Below are 17786 nucleotides of genomic sequence, written 5' to 3' on the forward strand. Positions count from 1 at the left end.
TTTTTTTTTTTTAGTTTATTCTGAGAGAAAGAGAAACAGAGAGAGAGAGAGTAGGGAGGGGCAGAGAGAGAGAGAGAGAGAGAGAGAGAGAGAGAGAGAATCCCAAGCGGGCTCCACACTGCGGCATGGACCCCGATGTGGGGGTCGAACTCACAAATGTGTGAGATCATAACCTAGGCTGAAATCAAGAGTTGGATGCTTAACCAACTGAGCCACCCAGGTGCCCCTTTGGGTTTTTGATATCCAACTAGAAGAAGAAAAAAAATGTTAGTGACAGGAAAGAGCAGAACATTATTGAAACTTGGTTTCCTCAGTTGTATCCTATGTCTTTCACATTAGACAAATTTGTACAGGTGTTTCATGTTAAAGGATGAAACATAGTTAGACCTAGAAATCATCCATTATGCTATATTTCATATGAAGGAGGTCAGTGGGTAGATAGCACAAGATGAAACAGAAGGAAATAAGGCAGCTAAATCATGCAAAGAATGAGCTAGCAGACTCAGAAAGCTTACCTTTTATGAATGGCATGTACAAGTGTTCATGTGCAGATCTAGGTCATCTTTTGGTGACCTTTGAAGAGAGCAAGCCTGCTCCTCTTCCTGGATTCCTTATATCAGTGAATGAAATTACCAACCTAGGAACCCAGACATTAACCTTGATTCTTCCTTCTTTCTTATGGATTCAACTGCTTCATCCAATTTGATCAATAACCACATTCTTTAAATTTCCCTTTTCTTAACCTTTTTTTTGGCTCTAATTTGACAGTATTATTAAAACAGCCTCCTAATTGGTTTTCCATCACTTCAATTTAGAATGATATGCCTAAAATCCAAATATTATCATATTACTCCCTGCTTAAAATCCTTTAGTGGCCTCCCTTTTTAGTCAGGCAAGACACTTTATGACCCCTTCTCATGCCTTACCACTCCCCCACCCATGCCCTCTTTCTACTATCTTTACTGAAATACTTTAAATTCCCAGAAGGCATTGGATCCTCTCCCTACTCCCCATCCCCCCAGGTTTTTGCACTCACTGCTCCATGTCCCTGTTTCCCATACTCTTTGTTTGGCTGACTTCAACTCAGTTTACAGGATTCCGTTTAGATATCACTTGTCTAAGAAACCTTTCCCAAACCCCAGTGCTTGGGTTACACTTAAACTTCATGGTTCTCTAAAAAATTCTATCCCTATCATAATTCATCATCCTTCTGAATTTGCCTCTTGACTTGTCTTCTTGTCCATTAGGATTAGGTTTTGTTTAATATTAAAAAATAATAACAGTGACTTAAACAAGTTGGAGGCTTATTTTTATTTATACAAAGGAAATCAATAAATGGGCAGTCCTGTGCTGGTGTGTCAACTTCAAAGTCATCATGTTTCTAGGACCCTTCTATTTTTCTAAACTTCCACAACACATGGTTTCCATCCCTAGGTTGCCGCATGTCCAGGAGAACTCCAGCAATTATGTCTCCCTATCAGACAGTAGGAAGGAAGAGAAAGCAATGGATAAAAGATGGATTTACTCTGTTTAGTTTCCTTCTATAGCGCTTTCCTGGAAGTCTCACCCAATACCTTACCTTACTTTTTATTGTCCACCCCTAGCTACAGGGGTGACTGGGAAGTGTTACTTTTTCATTGGGCACATTGATGCTTGCCTTTACATGGTAAGGAAGAAGGGAAGGAGGGATTTTGAGTAGACAGCCAGCAATCACTGCTACGCTGGGATATTTCTTCTTCAAGGGCAGGACTATTTGTTTTGTTTTGTTTTGTTTTTTGCATTGTCCTCAGACCTGAGCAGCACACCACACACTGAGTAGATGTTCAATAAGTATTTGCTGAGCCAAATGCATAAATGGTTTAAAAATAAATAGTATAATATTGGCATGCTAACAGACTAGATTGTGCTTCCTCATATATGAAATAGAGAGTCTCCAAAGTTTTTCTTTTTCAAGTTGTGTAATTATTTTTTATTTTCTAAATAAAATCTTATCTAGAATCCGATATGGAGCAATAAAAGTGGAATGCTGGGCTTGGAGCCAAGCAGCCTGCATCTTGATTTGCTCTCCCCTTCTAGATTCCCCAGGAAGAGCCCTGTAATATCTTTTTAGTACTCCAGGCCTTCACAAATCACAATTTGAAGACAACTGGACTCATGATCCCACCAGCGCAGGAATCTCTGAATTAAGGTACTATCGTATCATCAGGAAATAATCAACCCAGCTTGTTATCGACAAAAATTAAGCCAACTCTTTTGTCCCTGACAATGATGTCATCCATTCTTGGAATACTGAAATGCTATACCAAAATGCTGAAGTAAGAAAAGATGCAATTATAATGGCAAATGCAAAACATAACTTGGTGGTCTATATGGAATATCGGAAAGAAAACATACAGTCCTCTTCAGTTTCAATTTTGCCTGTTCTCAAGGTGTAACTCATATCCTAGTTCATCCATAAAGTCTTCACAGATATTCCCCGACTACCCACTTCTAAAGTAGATGTAGGGACTGGATGGAACTTGCCCATTAGATGCAGATCATGGAGTCAAGGGGAGATATAGTATAGAACACTGAGGAGTAAAGCTGGGATGAAAAAGTCAAGCAGACAGTGGGGCACAATTAATCTTCAGATGGTCAGAGAGGTAAAAATAAGTATGAGGCAAAAAGTTAAATACTAGCATAGAGTCAATGGATTTAAAAGAAAAGGTAGAAGAAAGTACGCAAAGTAGTTAGCATATAAGGCTTTTTATCGGTTAGCTCTGACCACCATTGTAATAGCTACGATTCACTTTAACTTTAATATATGCTAGCATTTAAAAAATTTTTTTTAATGTTTATTTATTTTTGAGACAGAGACAGAGTGTAAACAGGGAAGGGGCAGAGAGAGAGGGAGACACAGAATCTGAAACAGGCTCTAGGCTCTGAGCTGTCAGCACAGAGCCTGACGCGGGGCTCGAACCCACGAACTGTGAGATCATGACCTGAGCTGAAGTCCGACTCTTAACCGACTGAGCCACCCAGGCGCCCCAATGCTAGCATTTTGATGGGAATTTTACACATGTTCTTCTTAGTCTTCATACCAACCTTGAAAAACTGCTATTACTATCCCCATTTTTATCAACAAAGTAGCTGTGGCTTTAAAAAGATCAATTCTTCGTATCTTTGATGGGAAAGAAGGAACTATGAACTTGTGGTTCAGTATGTCTTAATCCAGTGCTGCTCTATGTTCTTTCCAACACCAAGATGTTGCTGTGATTGCTGAATTATAGTGCTCTCAGAAAGGATCTTCCTCTTTCATCAGTTTGGCTAATGGCTCTTCAGAGAGGTGTTTAAGACTGCTTCTGTAAATACAGCCTTTAGGGTGAGAACTGAAAAACTTGGTATTTAATGGTAATTATTTCTATTTACTCTTACCTTATGAACTCAGAAGTCTGCACAAACATTGACTCATAAATTGTGAGGTAATGGGTGCTAAACAACATTGACATTTATTATTTTCATAGTACAGTCTATCTCCGTCTTTGATCATCTCCAAAATATACCATCACATTCCTATTGGAAGAATCTCCTTTCATGGTTCAGAAAGGGTCCTGTTTCAGTGGGCAAGGACCTTCTACTGGGACCCCCTCCTGGGGGTTAAATTATGAATTTAAATAGTAGTTAATCAAGGAAACAAGATGCTACAGTTGTCCTGCCCCCACTGACCTATATAGTTACATCTTTCTCATCTTACATTTTCCTTTTTCCTCACTGCCTGGATCTCCACCCCCACCCATCACTGGAAACCAGGTTGAACCCAGCAGTGACTAAATCTCTGAACCATCTCACTCCAACTAATTCATTGGTTGCTGATTGACTGAAAGGCCAACTTTTCCCTTTTAGACTATTTCTGTAAAGTTCACCAGTGAATCATGTGTCATCAAATGGCCATTGAGTCTCCTTAACAGAGAGACAAATGTTACCAAAGTAGAAGCAGTTGTACCTTTTCCTGGAGAAGTTGTTAGAAAGTGTACAAAGCTTTCCACAGCTGTACAGGACTGCACCTGGAGTGGTTCAAGGCTCTATTATATCCATTTTCTGAAATATTCTTCTGGTTTGGCCTCCTTTTCAGAGGAGGAATGTCTTGGGCTCCTTCCCACCAGCATCTCTTTCCTTCCTTCTGGCTGAGAACCATCCCCAGCCTTCTGGGCACTGATGCCTTCAATAACAAGGTGGCATGTGAAATAAGAAATAATTAGATTAATTAATCATGTAATTTAAAGTGAATAATTTACTTTCATCTGAATTATTCAAATGTTTTAAATTTGATGGATTTTTTTGGTAACTTCAATTATATGAATCATTGGCTCGAGTTATTCTGGGTGAATAGAGATTGCCTACATTTTTAAATACAATAGGTCCAACATGTAAGAATTTGATTTTGAAATCCTATGCTACATGAATTTCAAGCTCCTCTCAGGAATATATGGAGCAAGGAGAAAAAAAGGACTTATTGTGATTTTGAATAGTTCAGCCAGTCTTCACTGGATTGTTAGTATTTTTCATTTTTTTGACATATGATTAGCTAATTTTCTTCCATGCCTGTAATGATTTATGTTTTTATATGCGATCATTTCTTTGGTTATCCTTACACTCTTAGCATAGTGTTGGGCACATCCATGGTACTAGTAAAAATGTACTTTGAAACTGATTTTTTTAAATAAAATATTCTAGGGGCACCTGGGTGGCTCAGTTGGTTAAGCATCTGACTTTGGCTCATGTTATGATCTCGCAGTTCATGGGTACAAGCCCCGCATTGGGCTCTGTGCTGACAGCTCAGAGCCTGGAGCCTACTTCAGATTCTGTGTCTCCCTTTCTCTCTGCCCTCCCACCACTCATGCTCTGTCTCTCTCTGAAAAATAAATAAAAAACATAAAAAATATTTAAGGTTTAAAAATAAAATATTCTAGTGTGTGGATTATGATAAATACCAACTTCTCCTACTGGCCACTAGTGATAATAGTAGGATATATTCTCATGGAACACTTAGAGTAGGATTTTGTTTTGTGATGGACTTTCTTAAAGATAAGCAAATAATGGGCTATTTTAAAAGCTTCAAACACTTATGTTTAAATACATCTGTTTCTTAATTGCCCTGAAAATCTTTCCCAGTCTGGGTGTTGTAAGTGGGGCTTCCCTAAAAATAAGCAAGAGTTCAAAATTGGCCACAAATAAGCCCAAAGAGAATAAATTTAAAATGTGGCTCCCTGCCATCTTGCAATGTTCTTACAGTAAATGGGAAGTGCTATGCCCCCTCCCTTAACTATTCTTTGGCTGATGGCTTTTCTTGGGAATATATTTTCCTAGAGAAATCCTACGAATGGTTGTTTCCTTGAAAGGGCGTGTGCTTTTGCTGGTGAATGTTGATATAGGAAGAAGATGAAAGAAATGTGAAGGGCTAGAAAGGCCCCACAGTTGGTGTAGGGGAAGGGGCAGGGAGAGATTCATGTTTGTTGAGTCCCTATTTTAGCTAAGTGCTAACATCTAACATAATTTTTACTCTGTTAGATGATATTATTGCCCATTTTATTGATGAATCACTGAAAATTAATGAAATTGCCTAAATTCACTTTTCTTTCAGAAAAAAGGGAAGAATTTGAAGTTAATAGATTGAAAACAGAATAGTAGGTCTGTTAAGAAGGAACACCTATGCTGCTTCTCTTCGTCAGCCTAGAAGCAGGTCACACAGGGTTGGATCTCACTCGGGCAGACATGAGCCCTACACACCAGCTTCATCTCCTCCTGATGGGAGATGTCTGATGTCTAATTAACAAAGGACTATGCTTTTAGTACCATAATCAGAAAGGAAGGTTCACATGTAAATACCCTGAAGAAAGGCAGCACATAGCTTTCAATTAACACTCAAGTGTTAATAACAATTATGCTACTATACTTACCAAGCATATGGTGAGCACTTGACATATAATTTCTATTTGATTCATAATCACCTTAAAAGTGTTATTTACATGGTAAATATGAAGCAATTATAACTTAGAGTAAATTATTATCACAAGGAATGAAAAGGCCAGTATTGGACACCAAATCTTTTTTTTTCCTTAACTCCCTATAATTTATTTTTTTATAATTTATATCCAAGTTAGCACATGGTACAACAATGATTTTAGGAGTAGATTCCTTAAGCCCCTTTCCCATCAAATCTCTACTCTTAAATGCAGTAGTAATCACGTTTCAGTGTCGCATGTGAAATTAAAAGTGATTATTATCTGGACATTTACTGGTTTTTTTGACCACCTGACCCCAAAGGGGTATTGTTTTTTTGGTAACGTTACCCTCATTTTCCTACTCTCAGTACAAGTGCTTTTTAGTGGTTGACTCCATTTTCAGAAACAGAAGTTGCCCCAGATGAGTCTAAAACTGGTCAGCTCGCACCATCTTCTTGGCCATAGTTATTGGTTCAAGATGGGCATGTATGGAAATGAGAACTGATAAAACACAGAACTAACATTTGGGCTTCTGAGAAAGAGAGACTTTATCTATTTCTTGCAGATTTGATAGTATGAGTGTGAAGTCGGGTGCTGCAGTTATTTTGTGATGATCAGGATGAGTCTAAAGCTGCCAATGCCTACCACCTGGAACATGGGAATGGAGAATGGCACAACTAGTCCTTATGAGTCAGAATAGAGAGATGAATCCTGATGGTCATTTGTCCCTGATTCAGACTCTACCAGAAGATATCATTATTGAAATACTCTACAATTATATGAGACAATGCTTTCCTTTTTTTGTTTATGGCAATTTGAGTTTCCTATTGTTTGGGAGTGAACAAATCCTGATATTTTAATTTTACTCAAAAGCACTAACCATAAAAGCAATTATTACACTAGTTAACTAGACTACACTAAAATTAAGCCCTTATCCATGTGAAAAGTCATCATAATTTGGAAGACAAGATCCCACACAGTAAAAAATATATAACACATAAAATTGAAGGATTAGTATCTCAACTATGTAAAGAATCTTACAAATCAGACCATAATGACAGAAAAAGTAACACATTCATTTTTATAATAAAACTGGCATATATGCACAAAAATTATTTTAAATGATTTAAATGAAACATGATTTCCTGTTAATACCACACCTCCATTCTCCTTGCCCAAAGATATACATTTTTGATCTTTTCTCTTTGCAATATTCTCTTGTTAAACCAAAATATATACTAACATGTATACTTTATATCAGTAAAACTGTATCATGGTATGGGTATGCATATGAGGAAGGACCCCTCAGCCTGGCTGTTCCACACACAGTACATACCCCCTAGCCAATCTCTCTCTAAAAATGTTGACTTAGAGGGGCACCTGGGTGGCTCAGTTGGTTAAACTTCTGACTCCTGGTTTTGGCTCAGGTCACAATTTCATGGTTGGTGAGCTTGAGCCCTGCATTGGGCTCTGCGCTGACACTGAAGCCTGCTTGGGATTCTCTCTTTCCCTCTCTCTCTGACCCTCTGGCAGGGCTCTCTCTCTCTCTTGCTTTCTCTCTCTCTATCTCAAAATAAATTAATAAAATTAAAAAAATTTATTTAAACATGTTGACTTAGAGATGATGGGCTTTCCCCTCAGCTGCAGGAATCCTGTGTGCTCTGAGAGTAGCCTGTTTTCTCAATTCAGTCTTCAGCCTTTCAATGTGATCTCCGGAACCTCGTCAAAATAATCAGTGCAATAATTTCACCCCTTTCAATTGTCAGTGTTGCTATCAATTCAATGTCAGTGGTACACCTCTATTTTTATTTCCATGGGATCTAAGGAAGAGAGGTAAACATATTTCCCCAGTCTTTAATTTGGAAGCTATGGTAAGCAGATTTCTCAGATGGCCCCCAAATTCTCATCTCCTGGTATACGTGCTCCTTCTGGTTATCAGGCAACACTAATCTAGGTGTTGTTGGAAGTGATTTTGCAGATGTAAAGTCCCAAATCAGCTCATGTCAGATTGTCTGGATGGGTCTCATCTAATCACACTAGCTCCTAAAATTTGAGTCAAGAGGTCAGAAATGGAGGAGGCCAGAGATCTGAAGCACAGGAAGGAGTCTATGCACCATCACTGGCTTGAAAATGGAGGGGGCCATGTAGCAAGGAGTGCAGGTGATCTCCAGGAGTGGAGAGTGGTCCCCAGCTGACAGTCCACAGGGATACAGTGCCCCCAGTCCTACAATCACAAAGAATGAAATTCTGCAAACAACCTGAATGAACTTAGAAGTGGATTCTTCCTCAGAGCTTCCGGAGGGCAAATCAGCCCAACTGATCTTGATATCAATTTTTAAGCCATGAGCAGAAAGCCTAGCCACATCATGCCTGGACTTCAGAACTGTGAAACTAATAAATGGATGTTGTTCTAAGCCACTGAGTTTGTGGCCACTTTTACACAGCATAGAAAATGAATAAAAAGTCTAACTTCAAATACCAATCTCAGAAGTTCTGTCCTTTTAAAAAGTTCCACAGGTATTAACCTCTCAGGTTAAGTGCTGGAATTGTACTCTACTGTCTGAAAGCAAGTCTCCTGCGGTATATTGATTAGTGAAGAAGCACCATGGTACTGGATCAGGGTCATGATCTTTTCTCACAAGAGGAAATTTCTCAGGAGTTTTAGAAGCCTTGAAGGTTGAGAAAAACTGAGAGTCCTGCCTGGATGGTGAACTTTTTGTCAGGTTGAATTCTAGACATTAATTCATTCAATAAGCATTTGTGAGCATCGACAACACTCCAGGTACAATAGTCTATTGGATAAAACTTGTGCAAACAACATGCAGTAAACACTGTAATAACCTTGCTAGTCAAAGTGCGAGGCACTTGGGAGTATCCTAAAAGTACTGAATCTCAGACCTCACAAGAGACCTACTGAATCAGAATCTGCATTTTAACAACACCCAGAAGATTTGTTGTTTTTCTTTTAATGTTTATTTATTTTTGAGAGAGAGAAACAGAGTAGGGAAGGGGCAGAGAGAGAGAGGGAGACACAGAATCCGAAACAGGTTCCATGCTCCGAGCTGTCAGCACAGAGCCCGATGCAGGGCTTGAACTCACGAACCGTGAGATCATGACCTGAGCCAAAGTTGGAGGCTTAACCAACTGAGCCATCCAGGCACCCCAAGTCAGCTTCAGTCTTATAACGATAATATTAAACATAGTCTAAGGAAGAGATATTTTCTGTCTCTTAGAAATTAAGGTGATATAACTGATTACTAATAGCATAATAATCATTACCTTTGGCCAGTAGGTTAACTCTGAACTTTATCCACAATTAAGAAAAAAAAATGTTTTTCTTGACATTTCTATTGTCCCGTCCAGCTTGCATCACATTTCATCTATTACATTCTTCATATAGCTCAGCTTATCTTCAGACTAAGAAATTATTTTGATTTATCCTAAAGAAAAGAATAGAGAAGATTTTGTGGAGATGGAACGGCGAGAGAGGACATATGTGAACAATAATGGGATAGAGCATCAGAAAGTCAAATCAAGTAAGACTGAGGGCATTATTGCAATAGATAGATGGGTTGGTCTGAGTGATTTATACATCACTTCTACACCAAAATTACTTGGAAGTTATTAAGATGGTGGGATAAACACTTGTTGAATCTGAACTATCAAATTAAATGAACTTTTATTAATTGCTTCTACCCGTAGTACCTGACTCCGCCTTTACAGAAACGCTTCTCAAATCAAACATAATTGTAGATACATGAAGATATAATTCATTTAGTATACCGCTAATCTGAAAGATTACTGTTCTATATCCAGGATGATCATAAATCTCTGGGGGAGAGATGTTTATATTTCTTTTGTATTCCAAATAACTATTTACCATATGAAAGGCATGCTTCCAATAAATGCTTATTGATTAATGAGTAAATAATTAAATACTATGGAAAAGATACATAGCTGATAATTTTAGCCTCTTAATAGGTGCTTTGGCCCTAGGTCTTTACATCCTGACTTGCCCTTGAGTCACACACATCTGCCAATCTATGAAATTAAGCCTTGAGTTTCCAATGGATTATGGTAATTATTTGAAGCTCTTTTTCCCCAGCTATTTCCACATTGATGAAGCACATTCTCAGGGGTTTCAGAATTGTGCTGCTGGAGGTTCAGATAGTTTTGATCAGAACACCCTCCTTCAGGTGGTCCCCAGAAACTGAACTTCTAGTCCTGGCTTTCCAGTTGACACCTAACTGAACCTATGAATTTCATGTGTGGGAAGGGGATTGTTTGACTTTGGCAAACTCTTTTCAAGCATTTTAGCTTTAATGTGCCTATCAATGTTGATTTTAAAGAAGCATTATTATTAAGGATCAATAGCTTTGGAGGAATAAGTAATGGGTGAATCTTTCCCCTTCTACATGCCTCTAGATACATGAATATTCTTAGAAGCTAGAAAAAATTTGCCTTTGCTAGCCTTGTAATATATTGATTTCATTGCCTGTAGTCAGGCCTGACTTAGCCTTCCATTATTTTTTTCTCAGTAGCTGACATATCAAAATCCATACTATTTTATTTTGTTTTGTGGAAAGGTAATATAGTAGAAACATGACAACTGAAGGCTTCTTCTGAATAGATGGGAATGATTTCTACCAAGCATACAGACATTTGGTGGTTTCCTGCCATTTGTAACTCCATAGTCTCTGTACCTCACTGAATTTAGTTTGAGTCAATGATTGTATTAAGAGTGTAGTAATACAAGTTAAACACTCTCTAAGAGGAATATTGTATTTCATGATACTATTTGCACCTGGGAATTAACTGTTGCTCAGACCAGTAAAGCAGATAATCACATAACAGCTTCTTTAGAGTATAATATTGATCTTTCCCTATCTCTGCTACCATTTTAATATGAGACACATTTAACTTTGAGTTTCACATTGAGTCATAAAAGTTACCAGAAAAAGGTACCTAGCATAATTAAAAAGTCATCTTGTACTTTATTGCAATATAAGCACAAGGTTCCAGTACATTACAAATTCAGCTTAAATTTTATACTAATATTGGCTGAGTTTTGTGTCTTCTGTTTTATGTATATTGGGCTCCCCTCAGTCTGAAAGAAATGGTTTTCTTGTAGGATAATAATGAACACCATGACATAATGACTTCATGACTTCCTGTCAGAAACCTTGCTGCTGGAGCTTGATGTAATGAAAATCGGATTTTTATGCAACTTAATTAACTGTTATCTCCCATTCTCTCCATGTAGTAAAATTAAATGAAATTTCTTCCTTAAATGATGGAAATACAATCTCTTTAATGGAAAAGTTTAATAAATAAATGTTAATTAATAAATGTAAAACAGCATACTAATTTCTTATTTTTTAAAAAAGTATTTTATTAAATAAAAGATGCATTTAATTTGGAAAGAAAGATGTATTTAATTTAGAAAGAAAAAAGTCAATTTCAGGGGGAAAAAGTCTGCCTTTGGATATATGATTTGGTAGCTCATGAAAAATATTGGGTTTTTTTTCCCCTGAAACCTGATCTCTCAAACTACATTATCCTTACCTCAGGATCCAATTGTTTTGTATACTGAATAAATTAATAAAAGAGATGTAAGTTTTCGTTAAAAGAATCTTTGACACACCTTAATTCAAGAAAAGAAGCAACTTAAAGAGAATTTTTTTTTTTTAGGTAATTTTAATGATTAACAATTGTTTGGGCAAAAAATTCATTTCTCAAATGCTACTACTTCGGTTGGTTTAATAAAACAAGGAAATTCGTAAGACATCATTTTTACAGTTTTGTTTATGTTTATTTATTTATTTTGAGAGAGAGAGAACACGTGTGTGCAAGAGTGAGCAAGTGCAAGCAGGGAGGGGCAGAGAGAGAGGAGAGAGAGAATGCTAAGCAGGTTCTAATTGATACCTCAAGAACCTGAGCAGAAATCAAGAGTTGGTTGCTTACCCAATTGAGCTATCCAGGCACCTGCAGCATGCCTCAATAGGTTAAGTGTCCACCTTTTGATTTTGGCTCAGAACGCAGTCCCAGGATCCTGGGGTCAGGCCCCTCTTTGGGCTCCACCCTGTACATGGAGCCTACATGGAGCTTGCTTGAGATTCTCTCTCTCTCTCCATCCCTCTCCCCCACTCATGTTCTTTCTCTCTCAAATAAAAAAATTTTTTAAATAAATACTATGTTTGAACATCACATGTTTTAGAGCTACTGATGAGTGCAATAGGTAGGGAAATAAAATAACCAATGTAAATATTTGAAAAGATTAAATGGCATTATCTTGTTTTGCAAATTACATGATATAAATCTGAGGGATTCTAGTAACACTAACTTATAGAATGATAAAGAAGACTAAATACACTGCTGTATACCAATTGATTGTATACAAGATTGATAGTTTTTCTGTATACTAGTAATAAATATATAGAAATTAAAACTTAAAATACCTTTTGTGTCTAGTTTCTTGCACTTCCATAATGTTTCCAAAGTTCATCAGTGTTGTAGCATGTATCAAGTTCATTCTTTTTAAGTAAAATTCTATTGTATGAATAGTCCTATACTTTGTTCATCTATTATATTTTGATGGACACTTAGGTTCTTCCTAGAATTCTTTCCTTTTTATAGCTTAATATTTCACTGAATGGATATACCACATTTTGTTTATCTATTTTTCAGTTGATGGACATTTGTATTGTTTTTACTTTTTGGATATTATGAATAATGCTACTATGTACATCTACAAACAATTTTTTTTTGTGAACATGTTTTCAGTTATTTTGGGTATATACAGAGGACTGTAATTTCTGGGTCATGTGGTAAATTCTATTTAACTTTTTGAGGAAATGCTGAACTTCTCTACAGTGGCTACACCATTTTACATCTCCAGCAGTAATGTATGATGGTTCCAATTTCCCCATACCCTCATTAATACTTGTTCTCTTTCTTTCTTCTTTCTTTCTTTCTTTCTTTCTTTCTTTCTTTCTTTCTTTTGTCAACCTAATGTATATTAAATAGTATCTCATTGTGGTTTTGATTTGTATTTTCCCAATGATTAATGATGTTGAACATATCTTTCCATATGCATGTATCTTCTTTGGGAAAATGTCTGTTCAAATTCTTTCCCTGTATTCAAGTTGGGTTATTTGTCTTTTTATTATTGAGCTCTAAGTGATCTTTATATATTCTAGATATTAGACTCTAATCAGATATATTATCTCCCATTGCAGGGGTTATCTTTTTACTTTCTTGATACTATCTTTTCATGTACAAAAGCTTTTAATTTGATGAAGTCTAATGAACGATTTAATTTTTAAGAAACTAAATAAGGGGGCACCTGGCTCAGTCGGTTAAGTGGCCAACTCTTGATTTTGGCTCAGGTTCATGAAGTTCGTGAGATGGAGCCCCTCAATGGGCTTTACACTGAGCTGTGGGGTCTGCTTAAGATTCTCTCTCTCTCTCTCTCTCTCTCTCTCTCTCTCTCTCTCTGTCTCTTCCCCCCCCCCCCCCGCCCCCCCCATTTTTGTGCTCTCTAAAAAAAAAAAAAAAAAGAAAGAAATTTAATAATGAAGAGCATTTCATTTTTACATACATATTAAACATTATAGGTCTCTTCATTTCTGTGAGTACACAATTGCTATCTGTTAAACATTTTCCTCCAGCTCTGAGATCTTCCTAACATTTTGTGTGTGTGTGTGTGTGCGCGCACACGCACACGCATAGTTCTGCTAGTGACAAGGTCCTTCAGGTTTTATTTATCTGATAATGTAATGGAGGGAGGTGAGATAATTAGCTTTGCTATTTAAAATCTCTGTACTGTAATGTTTTACTTTTTACAACAAGCTTCTTTTAGTACTATCAAATAATAAGAGTTTAAAAAGAAAAACATTCAATTTCAACAAGGGTTGAATTTATTCATTAAGACAATCTTCTTATATTAACAGGTTACTCATTACAAAGAAAAGAGATAACAAAATTTTGTTTGATCTCTAATTTTTTTCCAGCTTACTGAGTTTTTTGTCCCTCTATGCACTAATGTTAGCTATTCCTCAAAAACTCACTTATTGAATATATTCTAAATAATACATCTACTAAGGCATTTCTGAGAGGGGCAAATAAAGTCAAGATGGGAAAAAGATTCAAAGAAAATTAGGTCAACCAGTTCTATTATTATGATTACATGAGTGGAAAGGTTTCAAAATGGAACTTATTTTCTAACTTACTATTCTTTAATGTCAAATTTTCTTACATATATTAAATGATAATGGTAAGAGCATGGAATGATGTTGATAATATAAAGTAACTTTTCATTCACAAACGCGTAACTTTAAAGAGTAAGAGAAGTTCTACAGAGAAAAAGGTTGAAAGCAATATAAAAGTATTCTAGTCTCCCAGACACTTGAGAATTATTCATAATGCTACTTTTCATGATGCTATCATGATGCTAATTATTCATGATGCTATCATAGACATTTCCTGTATGCAGTCTGGAGGAAGAAGTAGAAAAGTAATTCAGTTTTATTATTTAGGCTATTTATAGTCTTAGGTGAGCAACTGGTATTTCACAAAGTGAGTTATGTTTTGACAGATTGAGGTTCTTCATGTAGGTGATGAAAAAAGATAATTAATTTCTAAAAGTGAATTTAATCCACATAGGCAACTTATCCGTACGTTGCAATTTGGAGGAGGAATGGTACTGTGAAGTGAAAGATTTGTTATTTCTATCCTCTGTAACTGGATGATTTATTTTGTAAGTGCGTGTGTATTACCTGTAGTGTAGCAACACTGGACATAAAATTAGAATACATAATTTTGAGTCTTGGATTTTTTCTTAATTAGCGGGATAAGCATGAGTAAGTCATTTAAACATTTCTAAACTGAGGAGAACCTGGGTGCCTCAGTCGTTTAAGTGTCCAACTTCAGCTCAAGTCATGATCTCACAGTTCATGGGTTTGAGCCCTGTGACAGGCTCTGTGCTGTGTGCTGACAGCTGACCTATCATGTAAGATTAATGAGAGATCAAAATAAGATAATGTTTATCAAGGCAGTTCATAAAACTCTATACAAATAAATGTATCATTATCCCCTCACTCATCATTGTACCATTCTCTATCCATGGGCTTATTCTTTAATGATTATCCTTATGATAGTTTTCTGAATATAAAAGTCATATTTTCTGTAAGCAAAAATACAAATAATTAAATACCTCCACCAAATAATAAATGTTTGGCTACCTTTCCATCTAATTATTACTGGTAATTATAGACAGCTTTTAAAAATGTGTATTATTAAATATATGATCTTCATAGCATTTCATTATGTTTTATTTGGCATTACACTATGAATATTTTCCCAAGTCCTTAACTATACTTTAAGCAATCTAATGACTGTATAGTATGTCATCATATAGTATACAACCTATTTCATTGGTTCTCTCGGGTCAAACATTTATAGTTTAAGACTTTTGTGACATACTCCCAAACTATTCTTACTTACTATTTCATCATCAACATTTCACAATAAAAGAGGTCTATTTCTTAATGGAAACCCCACCCCAAACTGGGTATTATATAATTTTTCTTACTACATTGTTATCTTAAATTGATTTTAATAATTTATGTGAACTATTGCAATAGCTTCATAAATTATCTTCTCTTTCTACCCTTACTATCAATAAACTCTCATAACAGTAACCTTTAAATTTTAAATTATGAAATATTTTTACCAGATTTTAATTTAGATATAACTTACATATAAAATTTGCAATTTAAAATATATGATTCAATGGTTTTTAGCCTATTCACAAGATTGTGTAACCATTACCACAGTCTAATTGAAGAATTTTTTTATCAAAAGTACTTCATACCTATTAGCAGTCACTTCCCATTCCTTTTTCTTCCATTCTCTGTCAATGACTAATCTAATTTTCATCTCTATGATTTCGCCTGTTCTGGATATTTCATACAAATGGAATCCTAGAGAATGTGGCTGTGCAGGAAAAAGCACATCAGGCTTAGGTTACTCAAACTGTGCACATGACTAAGAAAGGTCTATTTTCAGAATTGCCCCTTGGCCAGCTCCTGGGACCTGAGTTCTGAGCCCTTGCAGTGTTCAACCTGGTAACTCTTTGTATGCCAGCAGACTTGGACCATGCTGTATCATTTGCCTGTATACTTTATGTTAACTGTATGATTAGTGTGAAACCTATTTTTTTGCTCTGCAGATCTGGAGTCTGAGTAGCTGAATGTGAGTACATGAGTAGCTGAATCTGAGTAGCCTATGTGACTGACCCTGAGTAAAAATCCTGGATATCAAGGCTCATGTCAGCCTCCCTAATGGACAACACTTTGCATCTGTTGTCACACACATCTGTTGCTGTGAGAATTAAGTGCATCCTATGTGACTTCACCAGAGGCGTTCACTTGGAAACTTACACATGGTTTCTCCTCAACTTCCTCATATGCACTTTTTCCTTTTGCTTTTCATTGGCATCCTTTTCTGTAGTAAATCAAAACCATGAATAATATAACAACATCTGGTTCTTCTGAGTTTTTCTAGTGAGCCATCAAGTCTGAGGATGGTCTTGGGAACCACTGACAGAGGGAATTTAGTGTTTGGCTTCTTTAATTTAGTATAATGTTTTCAAGGTTTATCCATACCATATGTATGAGTACTTTGTATCTTTTTTATTTCTGAATAATATTTCATTGTATGGATATACCATATTTTGTTTATGAATTTATCTGTTAATGGACACTTGGGTTATTTCTACTTTGGGGATATTATGAACAGTACTGCTATGAAAATGCATGAACAAGTTTTTTCTGTGAACTTATTTTTTCAATTTTCTTTTGTATATAACTAGGAGTTGAATTGCTGGGTCATATGGTAACTCTATATTTAACTTTTTGAGGACCTGCCAAATTGTTTTTCACAGCAATGCATCATTTTACACTCCTACCAGCAATGTATGAGAGCTCCAATTTCTCAACATCCTCACCAACCCTCGTTTTCTTTCTTTTTTTATTATGACCACCCTAGGGGGTGTGAAAAGGTATCTTGTGGTTTTGATTTGCATTTCCCTAGTAAATACTGATGTTGAGCATCTTTTCACATGATTATTGGTTGCTGTATATCTTCTTTGAAGAAACACCTACTCAGATCCTTTGCTCATCTTTAAATTGGGTTATTTGTCTTTTTATTGTTGAGTTGTAAGAGTTCTTTATATATTCTGGATACCAGACCTTTATTATATATATGACTTACAAATATTTTCTCCCATTGTGTGGATTCTCTTTTCATTTACTTGATGGTATCCTTTGAAGCACAAACAGTTTTAATTTTGATGAATTTATTTTTTCTTTTGTTTCTTGGGCTTTTGATGTCATATACACACTATATTAAACATTCAGAAAAAAATAATATGGCATGTAATTATGTACTCACAACAGTTAACATTTTTCTGCAGTATTTGTGTTTTTTTTAGGAAGTAACATGTGACTTAACATCTATCTTTTCCTGTTTTTGTTTTCACTCAGAGTATATAAAAATCCTGAAGCTGATATGTACCATTTCCTCCTAAATTATTTTCAATAATTTTATGATATGGGTAAAAATCTTCAGTTAATTATAGCATTATTTTATTGTATAAAACATTTACATAAATGGCATCATGTGCCTAGCTTTTTATAATGTTTTTCTCTATATTAATGTTTTAAAAATTTATTCACATTCCCATGTAGATCTTATTTTCACCTCTGTATTGTGTTCAATTATGTAAATAAATTAGTTTATTTT

The 17786-nt window shown here is 35.9% G+C and overlaps 1 long non-coding RNA gene across 1 annotated transcript in view; it reads right to left on the reverse strand.

Moving 5' to 3' along the window:
- Positions 1-670: 670 nt before the first annotated feature.
- The window catches only part of LOC125921232 (uncharacterized), a 29388-nt gene continuing 12272 nt past the window's right edge, over positions 671-17786 (reverse strand). The window contains exons 2-3 of the long non-coding RNA XR_007457348.1: positions 9261-9421; positions 671-4198 (exon numbers count right to left, since the gene is read on the reverse strand). This is a non-coding gene — a long non-coding RNA (uncharacterized LOC125921232). The remainder of the gene's footprint in view (positions 4199-9260; positions 9422-17786) is intronic.

Source organism: Panthera uncia, chromosome C2 (assembly GCF_023721935.1).
Source record: "Panthera uncia isolate 11264 chromosome C2, Puncia_PCG_1.0, whole genome shotgun sequence".
NCBI lineage: Eukaryota > Metazoa > Chordata > Mammalia > Carnivora > Felidae > Panthera > Panthera uncia.